Below are 27,467 nucleotides of genomic sequence, written 5' to 3'. Positions count from 1 at the left end.
TAATTTCTTACTTGGATTTTACATTTAGTTTGGCAGGGGACCTGAAAGAAATTAAGAGAATGCATATTTTTTTTAGATAAAACAATTTTTTTATGGCTAAAATATATACCTTAGACTTGCCTGTTGTGATGGTGAAGACTATGGTGATGACGACACAATATTTCAATTAATAGTGGACTATGCAGTATAATTAAAGCATTACTGAAGAATATATCTGTGAAGCACAATATTTTATGTGTTGTTCATAGAACTAATTTGGCATCAATAAAAGAAGGATTCAAAGAAGGAAGAAAGAAAAATCAGAATGAAAAATTCTATTAAATTGATTTTAAGCATTTTGCCAATTTAAAAATGACAATATAGAATTTTGGGCTACTAGTTTGAAGAAAAGTGGGGTATAAACAACTACTGGTATTTTGACTCATATGGTATGACACCATTATTTTATCTTTACCATTAGCAGATGTTATTTTCTGGTTTTGAGCATCATATAGTGTCTTCTCTCCCACTCCAAATCACATATGAATTTTGCACAGAAAAAGTCCCAAATTCTGAAGACCAGATTTTTCTTTGTTTGGCAGGGTTTTTCAACATATGAGAAACACAGTTGCAAACCTTTTCAATGTATTTCTATACATCTCTATTCTCTACCACATGGGCCTATCAATGCAAACATATCAGCATGCTGACAACATGTAAAGATAAAGAAATATTTACCTCAATCTTTAACAAGAATATTTTTCTACTTGAAGGAATCACTGTTTTAGTTTGTCAATGGAGGAAAAAGTAGTAATAGTTTCTGGCTGAATGGGTCAGGATTGGAACAATAATTATTGACATGACAAATATTCCTAAAATTGCTTGTATGATATTGGAGAAATAATGTTAACTTATTATAATAGACATCTTAAATACAATTAAGGAAACATTTTCTCCAGATTCCTTAGTTCTACCTCTGTGGGTAAAAATTAGAAAGATGAGAGAAAATATGGGTATGAAGAATACTCCTTAATGTTGGTATCTTCTGTGAAAAATTAATCTACTGACATTTGAGACACCCTACTGAAGAAAGGAGTTGTAGCCATGAGATTCTTTGCATTTCAAGTCTTCAGTAAAAAGATACATGATCTTTTTCATCTATAGAAAATATGATTGGGGACAATAAAAGCTGTGCGATACCTAAATACCAAATAGAAGTATCAGTTTAAACTATTTTTGCCATTCAGCACTTGACAATTTAACATATTTAACATGTTGTTTACATTTATTCAAACATTTGTTATATGATGCACAAATCTGCATCCTTATGAAAATCCATACTTGATTTATGTCAAGGAATGTATCAATAGTTCAAAATCTATTTAAATAATATCAAAATATAAACAAACTTCACAACTATAATTAAAACTGAAAATAACATAATTTCACCAAATGTTCCAAAATGACAACTGCTACATTCTACAACAGTTGCATTCAAGTTCATTTGCAGTTATTTCATCCTATATTTCATCAAGGCGGACTGTCCTGGTGATTATGAAAGTCCCAAATACATTAACATTTCCTTGTAAGGAAGTATTTTATCTCCCTGATTCTTTTTGTCCACCTTTTCTGAAGCTTTCCAAAGTCTATAATATCCAGTTCGAGTTGAAGTGATAGTAGGGAACACACAAACTACCCTATCATAGCTGTGGATTCAAAACCAATGGTGGTTCAGTGAGATGATCCTGGGCTCCTCTTCAAGACTATGATTAGGATTCTGTAAATGCAAACAATGGTTAACCTCCCAGCAATTTTGTCACAGTATTCCTGGGCTCACCAGGAGCTGGTAGAACCTTACCAGCTTCACCTTAACCTACTTCATATAATTGCTGTTAGGGCACATTATACTCCAGCTTGAAATGAAATTACTGAAATACATGAAGCTAGGAAAAATGAGACTGTCATATAGAAAATGATTCCTTCCAACATCCTTTTAATATATCTTATACACGTATCCCATACATATTTACCACTTTGAAGGTACTGGATCCTACCTGACCTTAGAAGGTAAACAGGATTAACCTTTATGCTTACTTTCATGGGGAATTGTCAAAAGCAATGATGGAAAATAACTTCTAAGTATCCCTTGCCTAAGAAAACTCTATGAAATGTATGTGGATTACATGTCATGTGCCAACAGGTCATTTGTAGCACAAATACATACAAACATAGGTCTCAAAAATTTATTGGGGCGTGTCTATAATCTATAATTGAATCATTCATTTTAATGGAATGTAGAACAGACTCATTAACAGATAGACATAAACCTGATCCTTCCTCCTCAGTTGTGTCTCTCTTTTCAGCTGCTCATTCACATTCTACCCATAATATGTTGCATGTTGAGAGTAACAGACGATAGTCAAGGAATCTCCATGCATATGAACATTTGACTTCTATATCACACAGTTTTATTAGTTGCTGGGGTGCTTAGGAAAAAAATCTACTGGTTTTAAGACAGAGGAAAGAAATACGGGATTATCAAATGTATTGACTATAAGCTTCAGATAGTTCTGCCTATTCTTATAATTATAACTTGTTATGATCTAAATTTTAAAGCTTATGTGAGAAACCTAGTTTCTTAAAAAAATCTGGAAAAAAAACAAAAGTCCTTCCCATGTCTAGTTTGCATGGAAAATCACTTTGGAATTAGAAAAGAGACATATAAGTAAGTTAGATTTTTGACCTCCAGTTTGCAGAGCTACTCATGACAGTTTCTGAATGAATACGATAAATAATATGATTTACCGGGCACAGAAAGAAAGACCTTGCCCACAGCCAAAGAGAAAGACACTGTATGAAAATAAAATATAACTGTATATTTTTTAGCTCTTGCTGCTATGCTTGAATCAACAAGCCATACACTGATTGCAAGTTTGGTATACAATGTGGAAACCCTCTCATTTTCCTAACAAGAAAAAAAAATCATAGTGGGATTGTGCTGTTTATGTAATGTAGGAAGTTCAATATCTGAAAAAAGACATAGTCCAAGTTATCAATTCAACAGAATCCATAGGAACAGTCTGCTGGGTACTCAAAGGGAAAAAATAGAAATGGCAGCTCATCATTTGCGTTACCAAACTCAGTAGAACAATATGTCTCTCACGGTAGAGTTTTTGGAAAAACAAGTACCAACTGCATCATGATGTGAATTATGAAATGCAGACAGAAAGTTGGAACCTGCCTACTCATAGAACATTTCTAAGTATATTTACAACAAAACACACTAACCAATTCCTTTTGGCATTGACAGTAAATATATTTTTATCCTAGATGACTGCAGGGTCTGTGTGGCAGAGGGATTAAGTTAATTGGATGGCTCAAAAGCAGCAAATCTCCAGGATCAGGCAGACTTCAAGTCAGGATATTTAAAGGACAGTCAAAGCCAATGTCACTCTCCAAGGTAAAAAAAAAAAAATCATAGAAAGGTTGACTAGGGCAAAAAAAACAAACAAAAAAAAACACCAGGAATTCAGAGATGGGGAGAAAGGTTATTAGGTAAAATGGCTGAAGTTATCCACTGAAGCACAGAGGTGAATCTGATAATATAGAAATAAAGGAGATCAAACTAGTATAATAATTTTCAAACTATGCTGCTGTGTAAATTATCTATTATTGTAAATTATTCAATATAGGATCTGCAAATAATTTTATGTTGGGCATATTGATTGATTAGCAGAGGAGCTACGAGCTTATGCAGTGTGTTCTGTTCTACATATGGAGATGACATAATTGAGGACTGTGTCCCTCAAGTCTGTCATGGGTGGTCATTTCAAGTGCTTTGTCACTCATTCAAAAGCATTTTCACATCAGAGTTTTAAGGAAGCATGATGTGATATATACTTCCATTTGTAGTATAATGTGGCATAGTGTAGAAATCTATTATCTCACTCTCTTTTGAGATCCTGGCTATGCGTTTCACTTATCATTTTAAAATGGTTCATGCAAGCTGTGATTGACTGGTGAGAATGTTGAGACCTTCCCCTTATCACACATATTTAATATATCTAATGGACATTCAAATGGCATGCTGACTCATACAAGCAACAATAAAGGGAACAGTTGTTGTCAGCCATAGCAACAGTTATGAGGCCGGGCTTTAACACAGCTGGTTAATCATTAGCAGAAATAGATCACTGTCAGTTGGAAGGTTGGCAGTTCAAAGCCCGAGTCAGAGTGACCACCCGACTGTCAGCCCAGCTTACTGTCCACCTAAGCAGTTCAAAAATAGCTGAGCTGTGAGTAGAGAAATTAGGGACCACTTAAGCAGGGAGGTATTTTATGGAACAAATCAAAGAACAAGGAGGAAAAGGTCTGCGATCAAATAGCACGTCTTCATAGCGGATGGAATTGAGCATAACCTCTAGGCGCTGAAACTGCAAAAGGCAAATATACCTCTATCCATCCAATTGTCTATCCTGTATGTCTAAAATGGCATTGAATGTTTGTTGTCTATGTGTGTGTTGTGATCCACCCTCAGTCCCCTTCAGGGTGAGAAGGACAGAATATAAATCCTGTAAATAAATAAATAAACAATAAGAAACAAAAAGTCAGGATTTTTGCAGTGACAAAAGAAAACACAGGCTATTCCATATTCCATGGAGTACAGGCAGTCCCCAAGTTACAAATGAGATAGGTTCTGTAGGTTTGTTCTTAAGTTGAATTTCTTTGTAAATTGCAACAGATAATTTTTTAAGAGTAATTCTATATTATATTAATTATATTATATTATGTTATATTATATTATATTATATATTGTGTGTGTGTGTGTGAATGCTTTGGTTAGCATAGGGAAGGGTTGACATCCCTGTGAAGTTTGTTTAGCTGTTTGTGCCCCTGTTCAGAAGAGGTCACCTTACTTTCTGTCCCTGAGATAATTGGATTTTGAAAAATATGTCTTGTTGTAAAAACCAGGGTGGGTATGAAAGCTTCAGTGGAGACCCCTTTTCCCCATGATCACGCTTACAGGAGTAAATTTCACTTCCTAGGGATAGATTTCTCTTGCTTCCAGTTTTCTCACACCCGTTCTTAACAATGAGTCATTTCGAAGCCAGATGTTTGTCATTTGGGGACTACGTGTAGTAGAGTCAAAGAAAAAGAGCACATTAAGGCAAATTTTCTGTATCAACTGAACAGCTTTCACTTCTGGTCCTATGAGATGCTAAACAACAAGAATATGTAATGGGCTTGTGCATTTCAGCTGAACCTCAATTTGTTTCTGCTGGCCGGATACTGGTAGACCCTGTATCTATCTGGCCCATTGTTCGGGGGTGGGGAGACTTTCTACAGGCTGCCCTTCCATATCCATCATTAAGGCCTGTATTAAAAGCATCAGTTAAGATACCACATTCTGTCATCCTTTCCCTTCTGTCTGTAGAGGAGATTGGGTTTAATATTTCTTAAAGCTGTTTCTATTCTACAGGAGAAGCATTGGACTTGTTAAAATTCTCCCTTGGCATATTTTGAAAGAAAGAAAGAAAGAAAGAAAGAAAGAAAGAAAGAAAGAAAGAAAGTGGGGGAGGGAGGGCAGGAGAGAGAGGGGGGAATTGGCAGGCCCACTGAGATGAGGCAAAGCTTTCTTCTGAACTAGGAAAGGATTCCCATTCTAACCAGCTCTCAAGCCTATATTCATGGTTTGAGGTGCAATAGAATAAAGAGGAGGAGACTATTGAAAGAAAAATGTGCTGCAGCAACACCATTTGATACATGGTCCTTTGTGAGCTGTTGCTAGCTGATGCATGCCAGAACAAACCCCACTGTTAGTAAATGTGTCAACAATGTCCATCTCAGTGTTTTCTCTTCTGTTCAGTCATTGAACAGAGATATAAAAAACAGTAGGGACTCCACCTCCCCTATTACAAAAGTATTATTCAATGACCATCTTAAAGTTTATTTTCCCTCATGCTTTCTATTTTTTGTTTTGCATTGCATTCACAATAGACAATGTTCTGAATGATCTGCGTGCAGACTGCATCTGAAACAGAAAAATCTTTGAAATGCATGAACATCTTGATGGCACTGGTACAATTCTGGCTTGTTTTCTCTCTCTCTTTGTCTATATATCTCATTGACAAACATATGCTTTCAAAAATAATTTGTGTGATCATTGATGCTAGGACAAAATGATAGTGTACCTGGTATTCATGATATCAGAGGCTTGTAGATTAAACTTAATCTCCAGATAGAAGACTTAAAATGTACAAATCAAGTGGGCAAAATTTTGACTTAAGAAAGTCATTATACTAAGTTATTCAGGGTCAGAAAGAAAATGATTGAAATGTTCTCCAAAGAATTCTCTACATATGAGCTAATGTGATACTGATGGACCCTAAAAAGAAAAGTAAAAGCAACCCATCTATGCAGAATGAATCTACAAAGATTCTCACTTGCCTATTTTGGGAACAAGGGGTTTAAATTGATATAAATATTCTTTTCATCTGAAAATCAGTCAGTGGAGAACAGCAATAGGAAGAGATTATTGTATTTCATGGGATTGCCAAATGGGATTTATGGGCCACTCTGAGAACAGAATAATATACAAGAAAATAGATCTTCAGTATAATCCGTAAAGGATCTTAGAGTATTCTGAAAAATCACATAAGCAAAGTGTAAATTACACTATGCAACAAGATTTTGGTCCTGGGTTATGAATGTCATTTCCTAATCGGTTCTATAATAAAAACATGGAAAAACTTCATTCTGCAAGACAGTCTGCAGCATATTTTGCTATAGTTTTTCAATGAATATCTCAAAGTCTCAACCAATTCAACATAGTTTATGGCAGCCACAAAAATGAAGTTTCTGGAGTATAACAACTACTTTCAAAGTAGTACTACACAATTAAACAGATACAACACTTTAAAACTAGGAATAGTTTTTTTCCATTTTTGTTACATAGTGTTATCAGATTCATTCTCTACCCATATTACTTTTTTTGTGTACAAGAAAAGTTTTGCTGGAAGAGACAAATGGCTTATAATCTACTTCAGAACAGGATCAGTACTCTGATTTGGAATGGGGAAGAATGAGGAAGATATATATATTTCCTGAAATTAAAATGGCAGTATTAATTTAAATACAAAAGGACCAGATCACAGCTCATTTCTTATTATTGAGCAACTTATGTCATTTTACAAAAATACAGGTTTTTATTTTCAGAGCAGGTTACAGAGTTGAGACTGCCATGGTCGCCTTAGTGGATTATTTCCATCTCAACACTGACAAGGGGTTTGTGACCCTCTTAGTGTTTCTAGATCTCTAAGCAGCCTCCGATACCATTGACCATGGCATCCTTCTGGAATGCCTGAAGGAGCTGGGAATTGGAGACACTGTGCTGCAGTGGTTTCGATTATACCTCTCAAACAGGTTCCAGAAGGTGCTACTTGGGGTTGGCTGTTCCTTTATAAAGGACCTGTTCTGTGGCATCCCACAAACTGTCATTCTATTCCCAATGTTCTTTAATATTTACATGAAGCCACTGGGAGAATTTATTAATAGGCATGAGATGGGGTGTTGTCAGTATGCTGATGACACCCAAATATATTTCTCCATGCCTTCAAAAACAGCTTCATCTAAGGATAGCATGTCTCCTCTGAATGAATGCCTAGAGGAGGTAATGGACTAGATGAGGAAAAAACAAATTGGAACTGAATCCAGACAAAACAGAGGTGCTTGCCACCAGGTGTCCGGATTTGTGGATGGAGGTGTATCAACAAGTCTTGGATGGGGTTACACTTCCCCTGAAAGACTGTGTTCACAGCTTGAGAGTGCTCCTGAATTTGTCTCTCCAAATGTCAGCCCAGGTCAGGAGTGCTTATCAGTTTCAGCTGATACTTCAGCTACACCCCTTCCTAAATTCAGAGGACCTAAAGATGGTAGTGCACATGCTGGTAACCTCAAGATTGGACTTCTGCAATGTGCTTTACATTGGGCTACATTTGTACCAAGTTCGGAAACTCCAGTTGGGTCAAAATACGCAGCCTGTTTGGTTACAGAAAAATCTCGGAGTGAGTATATTACCCCTATCCTAAAGTCACTCCACTGCCTGTCAATTAGTTTCTGGGCAAAGTATAAGGTGTTGGTATTGAACTTTAAAGCCCTGCATGGTTTGGGTCCAGGTTACCTACAGGATTGCCTTGTCCTGTATAATGCACCCCAAACACTTAGGTCCTATGGGTGGTGGTGGTGGGGGGTGTCTTCTCCAGCCTGCCAGAACCTGACTGGCAATCATCACCCAGAGGACCTTTTCATTGACCAACCCATGATTGTGGAATGAACTGCCCCTAGAGCTCTGACAGCTAAATCAGCTGTCACAATTTAAGACACAAGCGAATCTGTCTCTTCTGACAGGTGTACCCATATAGTTTTAATGGCAAATTTTAAATTTGCACTCTATGTCTAATTTTTGTTTTGAGCATTTTAATATGTATTTTATGGAAATATGTTTTAAAATGTGTATTCTACAGAATGTTATTAAATGATTATGTGCTTTAATTTTTTGTTTTTGTAATGTTGTAACCTGCCTTGAGTTGTGAGGAGAGGCAGGTAAGAAATAAACAACTTCTTCTTCTTCTTCTTCTTTAATAATTAATAATATCAATTAAAAATAATAAAAAAATAATTAATGAGAACCTTGATAAAGATTTCATTTTGTTTTAACAATGCTGCTATATTTAAATTCTAATGAAGCAGGTAGTTCAATTAATATAAAAATTGGTGATGATATTCAATGTGAACTGACTTTTATAATCTACAGTTAGATTTAACAACCAAACAAAACCCTTCTCAATGTATCTCCGCATGCTACTAAGAAGTCATAATTGTGCAAGGAGATGCTGTCCATGTGAAATAAAACCCAGCAATATAATTACAACTGAGATAGACACTGGTTGCATACATTTAAGAGCCAAACTACACATTATGCTTAATATTGATGCAGTTCTATGCCATTTTACTGGGAAAACAGCTATAATATTGTCCCATCACATTCCAGTCCAATTGGAACCAGATTCCCATCCTATGTAGCTAGATCCACCGAGAGAAGTTTATGTGGGTGTCAGTGTGTATTTCTTACCCAGACAGCCAATGATAAAAAATATTGAAGTAAAGAGGCCTGATAAATGAGATTGAATAAAATAAGGACCACTTTATACGACCTATTAGATTAAAACCTGAAAAACTTGCTAGAGAAGAGAAACCTGGTTGGGGTATTAGATGGGGCAGGTGTCTACCTTAGACAAAATCTCCCCAGTCTCCCCTTGGGAGACAACACCTGACTTTGAGACAACCCATGTTTTGGTATTCCTTACCCCAGATGGTTGTACTATGAAAGACCTAGGAACACCCCTATGCAACAAGTCCCTCAGAAAGGGAGAGCCAACATCTCATGTTTGCCTCACAGGTCTCAGAACCCAAAGATATCTTTTTAGGGACCAACCCTTCATTTAGATAATGCCAAGATTGGGGCAGGGGTGACAGTGAAAAAAGTGCCACCCTGAGATAATTTCCAATCCCTCAAAGGCAACTCCCCCAACACACACACACCTATACACTGAAGTTGGGGAAATCCTACCTGGCTCTAATAAGAAACCAGACGACGGGAGGATAGATTGAAGAAAGCAAAAAAAAAAAAAAAAGAGTCAGAGGAAGGCAACCAGAACCAGACATGTGGTTCCACCCTCCCCATGTGCACAGCCTCAGTGTGCTCACATGCCAAGCAGATTAAAACATGGCATCTATGCAGGGAGCCAATTAAATGAAGTCCCTTGCCTGCAGCACCCATGGGTGTGCAGTTTTGGGCACATAAACAGTGTCTAAGGGAAGGGCTCATAGATTTATTTGAACTTGGAGAATGGTGATCATGTGGAGGAGAAATGACTATATGTGGTTATAGATTACTATAGAGTTTCTCTCTCTCTCTCATAGTGAACAATTCTATTTTTATTGCTGAAACATGCAATACTGTGGTAAGCTATTCACAGATCTTACTTCTTATTCCTATCCTGGATACAAGCAAATAGTTGCCCTCTTGAAAGGTTTCCACCTTTTTGCTTTATAGAAACATATAAATGAAAATGCTAAGTTATCAGTGGAGAACAATGCAATGCATCCTGTTGCAATCTTGTGTTATCTGAAGATCTTGGAAATAAGACAAAAATATTCAAAATACAGAATACATGCTTTACCCAATACAGATCACTTTGAAGTCTCATTTCTTATGGGAAAGAATTAAGCTCTTTCACGAGCCACTGGGTGTATGGTTCTTCAAGTTGGCTTTTAAATGTACTCTGACACTCCCATTGACTTTAGATACTTTAGTCATTTATTGAATGGCTGGCACAGGCTCAAGTCATTAGCAGGGCTCCCTTTCATTATATGAGAGTAATTGTGATCTCCCATATATAATGAAGCCTGCAATTTATTGTATTTTATTGTTAAATTTTTGGTCCTGTTAATTTTCTATGTAAAATCCCAAGCTTTACAATGCCTTATTGATCTGTATTCCTCCCAAACACTAGGAATGAAATCAAACAAACAAATTCAGTAGGGCTTTGCCAAATTATTGTTAGTCTTTGTAAGTCAGATCAAATTCATTAAATTCATACTTACAATGTGATATCCAACCCACACCAAAAACGTAAGAATTGAAACCTGCCCCAAACTTTTTTGTTTGAATTTTGTAAACCTCAGAAGCCTCCCAAAGTCAGTTTCATTTTCAGTGCAAGCAAGCAAAGCAAAGTCAAAAAGGCTGCCATTCCTATTTAAATTGATGTTCTCTTTCCATTAGGCGAGGAAAGCAGCAGGGAGAAAGCAGAATTCGCTGGGAAAGAGATTGAGAAAGCACAGAATTCTGGGAAATATAGTTTGGGAATGTGGGGAGCCCTCTGCCAGAAAATTCAAAAAGCCATGTCCTAAACTACATTTCCCAGAATTCTGCTCAGCATCAGAAAGTCCTAATCAGGATAGGGGGGATGGAGCCACAGTGGTGCAAAGGATTAAATGCTTGTGCCAGCTGAACTGCTAACCTGAAGACCTGAAGGTTGGTGGTTTGAATCTGTGACATGTGGTGAGGTCCCATCTGTCAAGCCCAGCTTCCCATGTAAGAACATGAGAGAAGCCTCCCACAGAATAGTAACACATCTTGGCATCCCCTGGGCTGATTTTCTCACACCAGAAGCGACTTGCAGTACATTCTCAATTTGCTTTTGACATGATTAAAACAATCAGGAGAGGGGAGAGATTTGTCCCTCTGTAGCAGCAGCCAGTCAGAGTTCCAATAAATTGTTGAATCTGCAAAGGAGAGGATTGATTGATACTTCTAGTAAGTAAATTTTAGTGGTGGGCTGGGAAGAAATCCCTAAATGGAAGTTCTATTGATCAATATGGGAGAGATTCAATGAGAAAGCTATTGTGGCTTTTTAAAAAAATGTTTTTGTCAAAACTTTAAAAAAAATTCTAAAATCAGTAGATGTATGAATATTTCTGAAAGTTGGGTGAATAATCCCCTGCTCTCTTATGTCATTGTGTTGAAAATTCATCAAGATAGCTCTTCTAGGTTTTGTTTTTTAAAAAATGTTGTTGACAAAAACTTTGAAAATTCCCCCAATATCCATGGATAAGTGAAATGTTCTGAAACTTTATGGGCTAACGGTGGTAAATGTGTTATACCACTGTAGCAAGGTTCACTCCAATAGCTGTAAAAATGAGGGAGCCCCTGAAGTTTCCCCATGTTCACAATTAGCATAACAAAAAAGTAACAAATTTTCATTTCTTTCATTATAGTGATGAAATGTTCACTAACGATACTTTAGAAACACTTTAGGAACAGAATGCCTGCACCCCTACTTTTGTAATGAGCTTTGAAACGATTTTTATTGATTGCACAGCCCATATATATATGTGTGTTTGTGTGTGTGTGTGTATATATATATATATATATATATATATATATATATACACACACACACACAAACACACATATACATACACACACACACACACACATATACATACACACACACACATAGGCTTCTTGTGTGAGAGAAGAAGTACAAACACACAGAAGCCACAAGCCCTCATACCAAGACCTGAGTTAAGGCATCAGACTTAAGAAATCACTTTTTTCTGGCATCCTGTCCTCTAATATCTTTCAGCTAGATCTAAGTACAACCATCAGAAACCACTGTTTCTAGGGTCCTTTTCTCTAATATTCTTCATCTAAGCCTGGGTTAAGGCATCAGACTTGGAACCACTTTTTCTGGTGTTTGACCCCATATTCTTCAAATAGACCCGAGGAGTAATTAAATTCTCCCCATGGTGGAAGGGAGTCACATTATCCCCTCCCTTAAGTAAATCAGCCCACTATTTAATTAAACATCCCCCAATGTGTTGTCGAAATCCACAAGCATGTGGACAATTTCAAAAGAAAGGAGAAAAGCATGAAAACGAACAAAATCTGGCTACCAGTATTTAAAAAATGGTAACCTCTAACATTAGGACAGTAAATACAGAACAATACTCAAAACCAGGGTAATTCCAGACAAGAAACAATCATGGACAGCTAATCACCTCCCAAAAAAGGATTTCCCCACACAGGAAGCAACCAAGCCTTGAAGCTGCTAATCAAGGTGATCAATTGCAACATTCACACTTGCCTCAAACAGACAAGAGTTCTTTCTCCCACTCTGGACATTCCACAGATATATAAACCCCACTTGCCTTGTTTCCAACAAACTTCACTGTCTCTGAGGATGCCTACCACAGATGTGGGTGAAACATCAGGAGAGAACATGGCCATACGGCCCCAAAAACTCACAGCAACTCCCCAAATGCCCTTTCACAATCCTCCAAACACACACCCATCCTCACTTCTCTAGTGAAATAGTAAAAATGGAATTAAAGATATCAAACTAAGAAAAATAAATATTTCCAAAGGAAAAGATTGGAATTGAGCCCAAAAACCAGATCCTAAGAGCATCAAAGGCACAGAGCATATCAGTGGTTTTCTTCTTCTAATTGGCTCAAGCAGACAACTGTGCTCACAACCTCACAGGGACACCCATGTGTGCACAGCTGTCTCCCTCTTTGTACTCCATGTGTAACCAAAAGAAACAGAAAGCCACTGTTTTCAGCAGTCATGTGGTCTGTTGCTGCTGAAAAAAATGGTGGTAGCACCCATGCTGTTACGGCTGTCTAAAAGAACTGAAACAGCTGCAGCCCATTTTGAAAAATGGACCTGTGCACAGCTTTACTAGTTAACGTACCTCCAGACCTAGGTTTTGAACTTCAACAGCAAACATCTCTGACTTCTTTTACTTCAGTTTAATTTTTTTTATCTAGCACATTATATGTTCCAGACAGTCATTCAGAGGAAATGGACTCTCTCTAGTTAAAGGTGGTTTTGAAGGCATGGAGAAATTGATTTATGTTCATACAGCCCAGAATTTTCTGTTGAAACAGTGTAGTTGAGAAGAACCACAAGAGGCAATTTTGCAGCCCTTGTGAGTCTCCAAAACTGGCTCCAGGGGACTAGACCAGGCTGCAGTGGTGCTATTCCAGGCCCATTTCAATAGATGTGAGGCAAATTTTGAACACAAAGAAATGTCCTTCACATTCACAGCCAAATTGACTTGTGGTTATGTGGAGCAATTTCACATTCACAGCCAAATTCACTTGTGGTTATGTGGGGCATTTTATTTATATTATCCTCCACACCATTTTTCTGGAAATTAAGATCCATTAGGTTCCAGAATCAACTTTATAGTGCATATACAAAATGATTTAGCTTTGAAATAGCCTCCAAGGATAAACGAAGCAATACAGGCCACGTGAGACTTCTTTAAAATGTAATTCATTTGCTTCAGTGGCTACTTTCAGATTACAGTATCTTAATGCTCATATTAGTTGTGAAATAAATAAGATTTAGCATCTGTGAAACATGAAAGGCAGTGCTCAAAACCATTGAGGATAATGGTTTTCTTTTGAGGTACAAACAAAAGACACTCAATAAATACAGCTTGTTAGCAAGTCATTTAACCTGCACACTTGTTACTGCTACTTCAAAGAAATATGGACATTTCAGTACTACAAACATGCTCAGCCATGCAGAACTGGGCATATCAAATCAAAACTATAATAGTTTCACAAGCAACTTAAAAAGAAGCAGTGCATTATAAGCACCAGGGGTTTTGGCAGCCTTGCTGTTTTGGGAGGTAACCTTTAAACTTGAACTGTAAGTTGTGCTATTATAATTCATGCAAGTTATACACAAAGAACACTTCACAAACGTTTATGGTGCATTCTTGTTTGAATAGATGTGGGTCAGATATTAGAAAACTTAGGTATATAATAGCATCAGAGATCCCCAAACTGCGACCTGCTGTGCTTCTGTGTGAAATGCATTGCTTGACTCCTCTTCACAGTAGCGCTATTCTAATCGAAAGAACATAGCAGATGTTTTCAAAATAAGTGCAGCTAACAGGAGAACCTCAAGAGCCCCTACTTTACCCCCAAACCTCATTCTCATTACTAAATTCTAATGGATCCAGAAAAGGGGTGGTTAAGAGAGGCAATAATAACTGGCTTATTCTAAAAAAGGAAAAGAAATGCTTGTTATTTGTTTAGTGAGCTATCGAGAAAAAAATGTATATACTGGGTGTAAAGAAGCGCTAATCCCACTAGATGCCACCAAAAATTATGTGAGGAAGTATTAATCTTCTTTCATGCCACCAATATTCTGTGAGGAACCTTCTTTTAAATATCAATTAAGCTGCCACCAATATGTTTAGAGACTCTGGTTTATGTCTCTGTTTATCTTTAGTTGTGTTGTGCGGTGACTTTGGCAGTGTTGAATGCACCAAACATAAAAGCAATGGAGGAGGCAGGTTTGAAATACAAAGAGAACAAGTTTTATTGTTAACAGAACGTAATTGTTGCAGTTTTGAGAATTTGAACTTGGCACAAGGCTTGATGTTACAAAATGGCTGGTTTGAGATACATTCAGACTTCTGATGTTACAATTCTATAAACTCCTTCTTTAGTGAAGTGCTTTTATTACTTCAGAGTTCCCTATTGTGAATATTCCACACTGTTTGTCCTATACTCGGATCAAACCACTGATCACCAGTCTTTCCTTACTGGCGATCATTAAAACCCCCTCTGTTAGATCCTTTTTCCTCAAAGAAATCTAACAAGGTAACACCTTCAGCTCTCTTGCTGAAGAAATATCCACAAATCCTAAGAACTGCTGAATTCTCACAGCTTCACAACCCAGAGCCCTAACTGACTCTGAACCTCTTCCCCGGGTCTCATCCACCGGACTAAACTACTTTCCCCAGAGTCCTTTCTTGACTCTGCTATTTCCCAGAGCCCTTAACTGGCTCTGCTCTTCTCCTCAGGGTCTCTTCCTCCTGACTGAATATTAACTGACGCTTTCAAACCTTTTATTCCTTAAACTCCGCCCACCTCCTCTGTGGCTTTGTTACCATGGCAACCTATCTCTCTCAGCTAGGCCCTGGCAACAAAGTAATACCTAAATACAGATTCAAACACATTATAGATAACACTTTATAATAAACATTATAAATACAGTTTAAACACATTATAAATAACACTTTATAATAAACACATCTCTACACCTTCCCCCCCAGAAATATTATTTTTGTACCATTCTCGATCCCAGAATGGCAAAAATAATTCCACATATTATTCAACAATATATACATATACATCAATTCTGAAAGGGAAACATATTAGGGTTAAATACATTTCAATTACACATATATACAAACCTTTAACCTATGGAATCCTAGATAAGGCGTCCGCAACTAAATTTCGTTTACCTGAAACATGTTTTATGTCAAATATGAAATCTTGTAAACCCAAACTCCATCTTAACAATTTGTTATTCGTACCCTATAGATTTTCTAACCATTTTCATTTGTTGATATATTACATTTATCAGAATGCCAATTTTTACTTAAAACTTCCACAACCTCTCTTCTCTGTGGTTGGGACAATTCTCTGTTCATATTTACCCGATCTAAATTCCTGTACTGTTCACGATCACCCTCCCAAAAAGAAAAGGGACTGGATTCCTCTTCTGAAACAACAAAACATACATTTGCAGATCTTACAACATAAGGCTTCAACATATTTACATGGACTCTTCTTTCTACATTGGATTGTTCATCAAAAATATCATAGTTTATGTGGTTGTATCTTCTGATGACCTTCCATGGTCCAGACCAATCCAATTGAAGCTTGTTGGCCTTGTTGGGAGATAAAAATAAAACTTCATCTCCGATGTCGAAGACCTTTGGCTTAGCAGTAGAGTCATAATAGTCTTTCTGTTTCTGCTGAGCCGCAAGCAAATGTTCTTGAGCAATGTCTCTAGCCAGCTGCATTGTTGCTTGAAGATCTCTTAAATACTCCGTCACTGGAACAGGATCCTTCGCTGGACTTTCTTCCCAATATTCTCTTAACAGATCTAACGGACCACGAGCTTTCCTTCCATACAGCAATTCAAATGGACTGTAGCCGGTGCTGTCATGAGGGACGGTCCTGTAGGCGAACAGCAGTTGTTGTAATTTGACGTCCCAGTCATATGGCCTTTCCTGACTGTAAGACTTTATCATTTTGACTAAAGTCTTGTTCATATTCTCAACCAGTCCATTTGTCTGCGGATGATATGCTGTGGAAGTCAGGTGTCTAATTCCACATAACTCCAGCAACTTCGACATAAGCTTGGAAGTAAACTGGGTTCCCAAGTCCGAGACCAGTTCTCTGGGATATCCAGTTCTTCCCCAAATGGACAGCAGGGCATTTGCAATTGTAGTTGTTTCGATGTTAGTCAGAGCTACAGCCTCTGGATATCTTGTGGCGTAGTCAATCATGGTTAAAATGTAACGGTAACCACGTCTGCTTGGTTTACAGAGAGGACCTACAATGTCAATGCCTACTCTGTAAAATGGCTCTCCAATCATTGGCATAGGGATCAATGGAGCTTTAACTTTATCCCTTCCAGTGCTCAATCTCTGGCAGATGTCACAGGACTGGCAAAACTCTTTGATCCTCTGGAACATGCCAGGCCAATAAAAGTTTTTAGTGATCCTCTTCGTGGTTTTTCTTATGCCCAAATGTCCACCTTGAGGGTTTTCGTGTGCCACCCTCATCAGCTGTTCTCTAAAACCTTGAGGCACTACAATTTGACTACATGTCACTGATCTTTCTGTCGAGTTTACACTTTTGGATTCTCTATATAAGACACCATTCTTCAGTATAAACTCAGAGGGCTGTTCTTCTGTCAACACTGGGGTTTTGAGCTAAAGCAAATAGAGGCTTCAGAGATCCATCGGCTCTCTGTTCCTGCCGAATCTCCTCAACTCCTCCCGTCTTCTTAACAAGCTCAGCCACTGTAGCACTGGCTTCTGGGCTCTCATCCCCATCTTGTTGTATGGCAAAACACAGGGCTTTCTGTTCAGGGCTTTCATTTTTACATTCTTTCTCCCCACACGCCATCTTACAGTATTTAATCTCCTCAGCCAAATCATTTCCAATTAAACATTGGTATGGTATGTCAGGACTGACTGCAAAATCCCACATACCCTTCCATCCTTCATATTCTATTGGCAAAGTTACCACGGCTGATGGAATCGCCGGTCCTAAACCTTTTAGTTTTATTTCAGAGGTTGGCTGCTGAAACTTCTGAGGTATTATTTCGGGATGCACTATGCACACTTCGGAACCTGTATCTCTGAGTCCTTTCCTGTCTTTGTTATCAATAGAAATGGTTTCTAAGTAATCCTTAGATAGGTTGTTTGGCAAGATGAACAAACATTGTTTCTCTTGAGGCTCTGAGCTTGAACTCTCTTTTGAAACAGTATCTGCTTCTGCCCTTGGTGTTTCTTTCATTTTATTCACAAAGAGGGTTGTTTTCTCCTTCTTTAACAGGGGACATTGATATTTTATATGATCCAATGCTCCACATTGAAAGCACCGTCGTTTTACCTCAGGAGCAGTTGGTCTTATTACACTCTGCCTCCTACAGATGGTGTCTTCTAAGTCAGCACCCTTTTCTTGCTGTGGGCGCTTTTGTTGTGAATAAAATGGCTGCCTGTTTGTTCTTTTGTCATTTGGGAGATCTTCCCTTTTGAACCCTTCTTTCAAGGTTGTTATTTGATCTGCCATAACCGCTGCCTCTACAATAGTGGATGGCTTGCGATCTTGAATCACCCAGCGAATATCATAAGGCACTAACTGAAAAAACTGTTCCAGCTTTAAAAGTTCCCTCAGCTGTTGATAATCTTCCACCTCAGACGTCTTTATCCAACTATCGAACAGTTGAGATAATCTTGAGGCCACCTGAGCAAAACTTTGAGTTTTATCTTTCTTTAAGGATCTGAACTTAAATCTATAATATTCCGGAGTCAATCTAAACTCTTGTTGAATCTGTTTCTTAAACAGATCATAGTCTCCATAAGATTCTTCAGGCAACTGTCCATAAATCTGCAAAAGTTTCCCACTTATCTGTGGCCTAAGGTATGTCATCCATTTTTCCTTAGCCACTCCAAAATCTCGACAACATCTCTCAAAAGATATTAGGAATTTCTCTGGACAATCGTCCTTGGTATATTTTGGGAATTTCTTCATCAAATCTGGGGTATCCCCTCCAGATCTCCCTTCCTGAACATCATTGGATGTTTGAGACAAAGCCAATCTTTGTTTCTCTAGCTCAAACTCCATTCTCTTCAATTCTAACTCCCGTTCAAATTCTCTCACTCTTTGTCTTTCCTCAAATTCTCTTTGTTTCGCCTCTCTCTCCATCTCCAACTCTCTCTCTCTTTGTCTTTCTTTTGCCTCCATTTCCAGTTCTCTCTCTTTTTGTTTTGCCTCCATCTCCAGTTCTCTCTCTTTTTGTTTTGCCTCCATCTCCAATCGTTTCATCTCTAACTTATACTTAAAAGCCATTTCTGTCATAGGCACTGGCTCTGTCTCTGACCCAGAGCTCGAACTTTCTTCTTGGTCTCCCTCTCTTTCCTCAGCCAGGTTCTCTGCCGCCTGGTAGCCATGTTGTCAACAACTTTTACCTCACAACTTATTCCTAAATTAAACTTAAGGCACTCGATTAGTTGTTACACGAATCCCGTCGTCTGCCACCAAAAAATTATGTAAAGAAGCGCTAATCCCACTAGATGCCACCAAAAATTATGTGAGGAAGTATTAATCTTCTTTCATGCCACCAATATTCTGTGAGGAACCTTCTTTTAAATATCAATTAAGCTGCCACCAATATGTTTAGAGACGCTGGTTTATGTCTCTGTTTATCTTTAGTTGTGTTGTGGGGTGACTTTGGCAGTGTTGAATGCACCAAACATAAAAGCAATGGAGGAGGCAGGTTTGAAATACAAAGAGAACAAGTTTTATTGTTAACAGAACGTAATTGTTGCAGTTTTGAGAATTTGAACTTGGCACAAGGCTTGATGTTACAAAATGGCTGGTTTGAGATACATTCAGACTTCTGATGTTACAATTCTATAAACTCCTTCTTTAGTGAAGTGCTTTTATTACTTCAGAGTTCCCTATTGTGAATATTCCACACTGTTTGTCCTATACTCGGATCAAACCACTGATCACCAGTCTTTCCTTACTGGCGATCCTTAAAACCCCCTCTGTTAGATCCTTTTTCCTCAAAGAAATCTAACAAGGTAACACCTTCAGCTCTCTTGCTGAAGAAATATTCACAAATCCTAAGAACTGCTGAATTCTCACAGCTTCACAACCCAGAGCCCTAACTGACTCTGAACCTCTTCCCCGGGTCTCATCCACCGGACTAAACTACTTTCCCCAGAGTCCTTTCTTGACTCTGCTATTTCCCAGAGCCCTTAACTGGCTCTGCTCTTCTCCTCAGGGTCTCTTCCTCCTGACTGAATATTAACTGACGCTTTCAAACCTTTTATTCCTTAAACTCCGCCCACCTCCTCTGTGGCTTTGTTACCATGGCAACCTATCTCTCTCAGCTAGGCCCTGGCAACAAAGTAATACCTAAATACAGATTCAAACACATTATAGATTACACTTTATAATAAACATTATAAATACAGTTTAAACACATTATAAATAACACTTTATAATAAACACATCTCTACACTGGGCCATTGAGATTCCCTAGGGTTTGGTTCCAGGACTCCATGTGAATACCAAAATCAGTGGTTTCTCAAGTCCCATTATATTTAGTGATGTATTAAAATGGTGTCCCTTATATGAAATCACAAAAGCAAGGTTTACTATTTGGACTTTAAAAAATATATTCAAGAGGGGTTGTTGTAGGTTTTTTGGGCTGTATGGCCACATTCTAGAAGCATTCTCACCTGACGTTTCACTTGCATGTGTGGCAGGCATCCTCAGAGGTTGTGAGGTCTGTTGGAAACTAGGAAAATTGGCTTATACAGTGATTCCGGCCATGAAAGCCTTCGACAATATATTCAAGCCATAGGTGGTTAAATCTGTGGATGCAGAATCTGTGAATATGGAAGGTCGACTGTATAATAAAGGGAATTTCAATCCAGAAAAGAATGTTAATACTAAGACTAAGACTAATAATCTTTATTTTTAAACCACTCTATCTCCCCCGGGGGACTCAGGTCGGTATATACATACAAAGGCAAATATTCAATGCCTGACATAGACCAAAACATTACAGCGATAAAACATAAAACAGAATAATAACAGCATTGTACTAATCAAATAAAATTAAATATCAAGATAAAACATAGACAGGCTAATCACTAACAAATACATTTAAAAGCATGATCAACAATAAAACATATAACATAGCACTGTTAAAAATTGGGTAAGCATTTGGCTGTTAGTTGTTCTTAACTGTAACATAATGGCCACGAAGTACAGATAGGACAGACTGCTTTTCAATGGCATTACTAAAGTGCTCTAGTCCCCCTCCTGTCCATATGCCAAAGTACAAAGGTGTGTTTTTAGTAGCTTCTTGAAAGAGAGGAGGGTGAGGGCCATTTTTATTTCTTTTGGAGGGGAGTTCCAGAGATAGGGAGCAATCATGGAGAAGACCCGCTCCCTCATCCCCACCAATCACACTTTTGATGGGGGTGGGATCGAGAGGAGGGCCTCCTCCGCAGTCCGCAGTGCCTGGGATGGTCTGTATAGGGAGAATCAATTTGACAAATAGCCTGGACCCAAACCATTTAGGACTTTATAGGTAACAACCAGCACTTTATATTTAGCTTGAAAGCAGACTGGCAGCCAGTGGAGCTTAGGTATTCCCTAAGCCAATGCTACTGGACTCAGGAAGATGATTTGAGAAAAAGTGAGAGTAATATTTTTCCTTCTCATTCCTTTTAATAAAATAAAAAAGATTGCTCTAACGAATGCTTTGTTGATGGCACTGGAACTGCAATGTTTAAACCTTTCTGTTATCTCCAAATTTCATCATGCTTCTCTCTGTAACAATATTATGAGCTCCATTTGAATACCTGCATTTTATTAAAGTGAACAATGCTTCACCGTTTATTCTTTCATTATTCTTTATAATGTTTCTCTAAACCTAGGCCAGATTGCTTGCATTTTAATAAGTAAAACAAAAACAGGAAACAAAAAGAATGCAAAAGAGTAAAATGGCAGAGAATGTAATTTGATCTTATAAAACAAAGGACATCATTCACTTTTCCAGTGTTCTTGGGCAGATCTATATGCATCATTATGATGCATGGAAACAACAAAATGAAATTTGCTCTTTTGATATTTGTGCAGTCTTACCAGAAAAGGGGGGGGGGGGCTGCATCATAAAAATGGAGTCGTATAAACTATGCAAACTGAGTAAATTTTGATAGGTTGTTGCACATAGCTTTTCTCCGTATCTTGACGATATGCATAATAATTTTTACTTACACCATGCTCTTACTGCAAAGATCTCTGAGACAGCATATAAGACTCTTTTACAATTTGCTATCTGGCACTGATCAGGCTGATATTTGCCTAGCTTTAAGAATGAACAGAATCATGGATTTCTAGCCAATACCACACCAGACAAAAGACAATATCACATTAGCATTTTGAAAGTGGGGGTGCCTACATTTTATTGTGTGACTACCTCTGGAATTCTGGAAAAAAAATGTAGTTTAGGGAAGCAGAGGACCTCTCTGGCTGAAAATTGTCCTAAACTGCATTTCCCAGAAACTACATTGTCCTGCCCTAAACTACATTTCCCAGAATTCTGCAGAAGGCAGCCACACAATAGGAAAAGACTGCATTTTCATGAAAAGCATCATGGTATCCAGTGCTTTCTCCTCTTCTGGTGTGTGTAAAGAAACCCCTAATCTCCAAAGCCCACAGAGATATGGAATGGATCTACACTGACTGATAATGTGTGGCCAAATGAGTGCCCTTGATGCCCAATTGGTCCCACGTGGCAGCTTGGTTGGGACTCCCTGAAATGCCTCAGAGGAAGCAATGAGCCCTGACTGCCTAGTTCAATGCAGCTAGGCAGCCACTCTCTCACCTTCTATGTCACAGCTGTTACCATGTGCATGGCCCCATATCATGGTTATCACCAAGTGGTCAGTGAAGGAGACTCTACTACCCTCTGAGGCAGCATACTGTACTGCCAAACAGCTTTTACCATCAGGATACTTTTTCTAATGCTTAGATAGAACCTTTCCTAAAATATGAATCCATCGTTCCATGTCTTAGTCTTCAGAGCAGAAAACAAGCTTGTCCCCTCCTAATGGGAAATCCTTTCACATATTCAAACATGATGTCCCCTCTCAGATGCCTTCTTTCCAAGTTAAACACACTCCGCTCTCTCAGCCATTCCTCATAGGGATTGGTTTCCAAACCACTGATCATTTTGGTCAGCCTTCTCTGGGCACATTACAGCTTGTCAATATCCTTCTTAATTCGGGTGGTGTCTGACCAAAGCAGAATAGAATGGGAATATGACTTCCTTCAATCTAGGGATAGAGACCAGAGATAATGTTGCATGTGGTTTTGCATGCCAAGGCAATGCATGTGATAAGGTAGGACCAAACACTATTTAAGACCTGGCTACACCTGTGTGTTTTCTTTTTTAGATCTTCACAACTCAACCTGCCATATTCAGTGCAATGTGAGTCATGACTGGGTAAGAACCCTTTACCTGTGGCATTTTTACATGAGCTATACTGTAGCTGGGGAACTTTGATAACTGGCTATGGGTAGTGTCTGTAAGTAGGTTGCCACTGGCAGGTTGTGTGTGTGTGACAGAGAGAGGGGGGAGAGGGAGGGAGTGTGTGGGGGACACATTTTGACACATTTTGGGGAGAAAGGTAGGATTCTGGAATGGCCTCTTTATGTCCTGGAACTCAGGGATGGAGAAGGAGTCTACTCTTGGGGCTGATTCTAACTTACAAATTTCTGAAAATTGAGTGGGTGTACCTTGTGTTTATTTCTAGTAAATAACCAGCCAGAATGAATCCTGAACCTTATACTCCCTCACAGAAGGAAGAAACTTCTCCTAATATTGGACTGGAAGGGATGCACACACCCAGGGATATGCAGGTCAAATAACCAAGATAATGTACTTCCCAATCCAAACACAGAAATCCGGGTGCTATAACCATAGTTTAGTCTTTGAAGAGAGATGATGTACAAATCAAACTGAATTTGTGTAGAATCTAACATGACATAATTGTTATATTTTAAGTATCTTAGTTGATATGCACTCTTCATTTGGAATACTTGGACAGGCCTGTCCATTGCCTGTTTTGATGAACTAAATTATAACTTGGCGCCACTCTGAAGGATCTTAATTGCTAATCCCCCAGCATTTTTTTTTGTCGGGTCAGGAGCAACCCGAGAAACTGCAAGTTGCTTCTGGTCTGAGAGAATTGCCCGTCTGCAAGGACGTTGCCCAGGGGAAGCCGGATGATTTTTGATGTTTTATCATCCTTGTGGGAGGCTTCTCTCATGTCCCCGCATGAGGAGCTGGAGCTTGATAGAGGGAGCTCATCTGCCTCTCCTCGGATTTGAACCTGCAACCTGTCGGTCTTCAGTCCTGCCGGCACAGGGTTTTTACCCACTGTGCCACCAGGGGCTCCATCCCCCAGCTGTACACCCCCCAGCTGTACACCAATATGATGTAATATGATTCTTGGCATGGAGTGTTCATGTATGTATGAGGTAATGTGTATATACTTTGGTAGATTCGCTGCCACCACCTAAATTACTTTAGGATATTACAGATGATTCCCTGAGGTAATCTTCTTCCTGCCCACCAGCTCTCCCTTAGCTCCTTGAGATGACTGCAGTGTATAGATGTTAAAACAGATAGAAATATTCTCACAGGAATGAATCACTACTAAGGCTTCTTTAAAAGTTGAATTAGAGAAAAATGTTTATTGATAACAACAAATAAGCAACTATCTTCTTCAAAGAGGCACACAAGCTTGAATGGTTACTGAGGTACAATAACCTTGATGGTTACTTTAACAAGTTCTTTGACTTAGATATGAGTAAAACTCTCCACTCTACAATAACACAGTAGCAGTGAGTTCCCCAGACTAACCTAACCAGGTTGTCCCTAGAGCAATTAACTACACTCTAAGCAGAGACCTCTAAAAGCTAATCTACTCTAACCCAGAGAGCAAACCACTTGTGTAAAAACCCTCACAAGCCCCAGGTGACTACTTTGACCCTCCTGGCCAAATAATGCAGCCTTGCCTGTCACCAATGCTCTCTGACAGAAAAATCTAAGCTCAAAAATCTTCTCTCTTCTCCTCTGTTCCCAAAATCACTCCTTCTTCTTCAAACCCAAAAAATCAATCTCTCTTCTCTCTGTCAAGCTCACCTTTCCCTCTCAGGGCTAAACTCCTCCCATCTCTCCTAACCAATCAAAAGAGAGCTTCAGCTCCTCCCCTCTTCTCCTTTTAATCTCCCAAGATGCCTTTTTTCCTTTACTGGCACTTCCAAAATGGAGTCCTGCCAACTGATATTCCAGGCTTCTCTTTTGGCCTACAAGGTAAGAATCATTACACCTGTCTTCAAAAGTAGTGGAAATTTCTTTCCATGTGTTTTTCTTCCATAGACAAGAAAACATGGATAATTAAACTGCTGTACAACAGTTTCGTCCTAGCACAAGGCTGTATAAATTGAAGAATCAGCACAGTATTAATAAATATTACCCTTTAACAAACATGATTCTTTTGCCATCAGGTTATCCACATTTCTTTGTCATAATGAGCAATTTCCACTTAAAGGCTAACATTTACTTCCCTTTAATTAGTAGTTTTTAAAAGTTCAAAATCTGCAGTTATAAATGACAGATAACAACCTTTGCAAAGGGTAAACTTTTAAAATGTATATGCATTGTGTATATGCAGTTCATAATGCACTGACTATTAATATAGGAAGGGAGCATTATATTCATTCATCATATATAATTAAGCAATGTCATTTAATTTTAATTTAAGTACAGGTTGAATGTATTTGGGATCAGAAGTGTTTGGTATCTTCTTCCTTCCTTCCTTTTTAAGCTTGGAATATCTGTGTTTAGATGTACTGACATTATGAGAAATCTTATGAGATAGGACCCAAGTCTAAACCTGACATTAATTAATTTTTTCATATACACTTTATTACCATAGCTTGACTGTAGTTTACACATGATGTTGTTCATAATGTTGTGCAGGAATCAATGTTTATTTATGCTAAAACATAAAAAAGCTAAGGATATATTATTTTTGTGATCCATGTACAGTGTTCTGGATTTTTAAGTATTTGAAATTTTGGAAAAAAATTCTAGATCTTTCCCAAAGTGAGGGAGTTGTTGGTATAATGCTACTGTAGTCACCTTGTGGAGAGAAAAAGCGAGGTATAAATAAACATCATCATCATCATCATCATCATCATCATCATCATCATCATCATCATTATCCTGTAGAACATTGTAGAGAAATGTTTATTATAAAGTGTTTATTATAATGTGTTTGAATCTGTATTTGTGTTTTACATTGGTTGCCATGGCCTAGCTGTGAGAGATAGGTTGCCATGGAGACAAGGCAGAAGAGGAGGTGGGCGGAGCTTAAAGAGAAAAAGGTTTGAAAGTGACAGTTTTCAGTCAGGAGGAAGAGACCCTGAGAAGAGGAACAGAGTCAGTTAAGGACTCTGGGAAAGTAGAAGAGTCGGGAAGGGACTCTGAGAAAGTAGTTCAGTCAGGAGGAAGAGACCCTGAGAAGAGTAGCAGAGTCAGTTAGGGGCTCTGTGAAGCAGTGTAGAGTCAGTTAGTTTTTAGTGTTTGTGAATATTTCTTCAGCAAAGGAGCTGAAGGTGAAACCTCGTTAGATTACTTTGAATAAAAAGAATCTAACAGAGGCGTTTTAGGATCGCCAATAGTGGAAGACTGGAGATCAGTGGTTTGATCCGGTATAGGACAAACAGTGAGAATATTCACAACAGGGAACACTGAAATAATAAAGCGCTTCACTAAAGAAAGAGTTTATAAGATTGTAACATCAAAAGCCTGAATTGTATCTCAACCAAGCCATATTGTAACCATCAAGCATATGCCAAGCTCAACATCTTTATATTGCAACAATACGCTTTGTTTAACAATAAACTTGTTCTCTTTGTTATTTCAAAACTGCCTCATCTCCATTGATTTTACGTTCGGTGCATTCCACTCTATCAAAGTTACCTCACAACATAAATAGAGACTATAATACCAGCGTCTCTATACATTTGGTGGCAGTTTAATTTAGCAGTCTCGGAACTTCCTTACAGTTATTGGTGGCAGTAATACTTCTTCGCATATTTATGGTGGCATTCAGTGGGATTAACACTTCCTTACAAACATTGGTTCTCAATCTGTGGGTTCCAGATGTTTTGGGCTTCAACTCCCAGAAATCCTAATAGCTGGTAAATTGGCCGGGCTTTCGGGGAGTTGTAGGCCAAAAGACTTGGGGACCCAAAGGTTGAGAACCACTGCTGTAGAAGGAGAAACTGTATCAGACTCTTGTTTATTCCTTCTTATTCTACTACATGAATACATATTTGTCTAAATTAATTAGATGTTCTTTGAAAATTTTCCAGTTATGATTTTTAACAAGGAAATAACTATTGGTGGAAGTTGAAACATTACCCCCCCCCCAAAAAAAAACCCAACAAAACACCACATAGTATCTATTTAGAATATATGTTTCAGGTAAATTCTGGACATCACTATTTATAATGCTATTCACCATTTATAGTGATGTTATAATGCTATTCACCATTTATAGTGATGTCAAAAACATTTGTCTCCCCTTGGTCACCTTTGTTTCATCGCTATTTTTAATCTTGCTTTGTTCTTTAGTAAGTCATAGAGATGGTGCCATACAATCAGAAATCTCACCGTGAAGAGGAAGATGTTGGATTATTATCTAAGATATAAT

Source organism: Anolis sagrei, chromosome 3, assembly GCF_037176765.1.
Source record: "Anolis sagrei isolate rAnoSag1 chromosome 3, rAnoSag1.mat, whole genome shotgun sequence".
NCBI lineage: Eukaryota > Metazoa > Chordata > Lepidosauria > Squamata > Dactyloidae > Anolis > Anolis sagrei.
The sequence above is the reverse complement of the archived record's forward strand: the minus strand, read 5'-3'. Positions refer to the sequence as shown.